The sequence below is a fragment of the Prionailurus bengalensis genome, chromosome C2, assembly GCF_016509475.1.
Source record: "Prionailurus bengalensis isolate Pbe53 chromosome C2, Fcat_Pben_1.1_paternal_pri, whole genome shotgun sequence".
NCBI lineage: Eukaryota > Metazoa > Chordata > Mammalia > Carnivora > Felidae > Prionailurus > Prionailurus bengalensis.
This window is the reverse complement of record NC_057350.1, coordinates 111,501,524-111,502,340: the sequence shown is the minus strand read 5'-3', so window position 1 is coordinate 111,502,340 and position 817 is coordinate 111,501,524. Positions and strand designations below refer to the sequence as shown.

General features: G+C 43.8%; 1 pseudogene; it reads left to right on the top strand.

Moving 5' to 3' along the window:
• The first annotated feature begins 470 nt into the window (after positions 1-470).
• LOC122492496 lies at positions 471-568 on the top strand (annotated as a pseudogene).
• The last annotated feature ends 249 nt before the right edge of the window (positions 569-817 follow it).

Below are 817 nucleotides of genomic sequence, written 5' to 3'. Positions count from 1 at the left end.
ATGGGGCGCCTGGGTGGCTCAGTCAGTTAAGCACCCAACTTTGGCTCAGGTCATGATCTTGCGGTCCATGAGTTCAAGCCCCACAACGGGCTCTGTGCTGACAGCTCAGAGCCTGAAGCCTGCTTCGGATTCTGTGTCTCCCTCTCTCTCTGCCCCTCCCCTGCTCACACTCTGTCTCTCTCAAAAATAAATAAACGTTAAATTTTTTTTTAAATAAAGGAAAAGTGACAGTTGCTTGGACTGGAGGGGTAACTATGATAACGTGGAGAAGTGGCCAGGTATTTTAGACACAAAGAACAGGACTTACTGAAAGACTGGAAGTGGCTATGAGAAAAAATAGCAACGACAGCTGCCTCTCAGGATCTGGCTTAAGGAGAAGATCAGGAAAGAGAGATCATTCTAGAAGCTCTGGAAAGAGAGATCAAGAATTTAGTTTCTCAAAAGGGAACTAAAACACACTTGACCCATGCAACCTCTTGTAGTTTCTATATCAAAATTGGAATAATGCAAAGATTAGCATGACCCCTTCACATGGCTGGTTCATATTTGTGAAGTATTGCAAAAATTTAAAAAAGAACTCACTTCTAAAAGGAAAAGTATTTGGGGTGCCTGGGTGGTTCAGTCAGTTAAGTGTCTTCCTTTGGCTCACATCATGATCTCACAGTTCATGGGTTCGAGCCCTGCATCGGGCTCTGTGCTGACAGCTCAGAGCCTGGAGCCTGCTTCAATTCTATGTCTTCTTCTCTTTCTGCCCCTCCCTCACTTGTGCTCTGTCTCTCTGTGTCTCTCAAAAATAAACAGTAAATATTAAAAATTA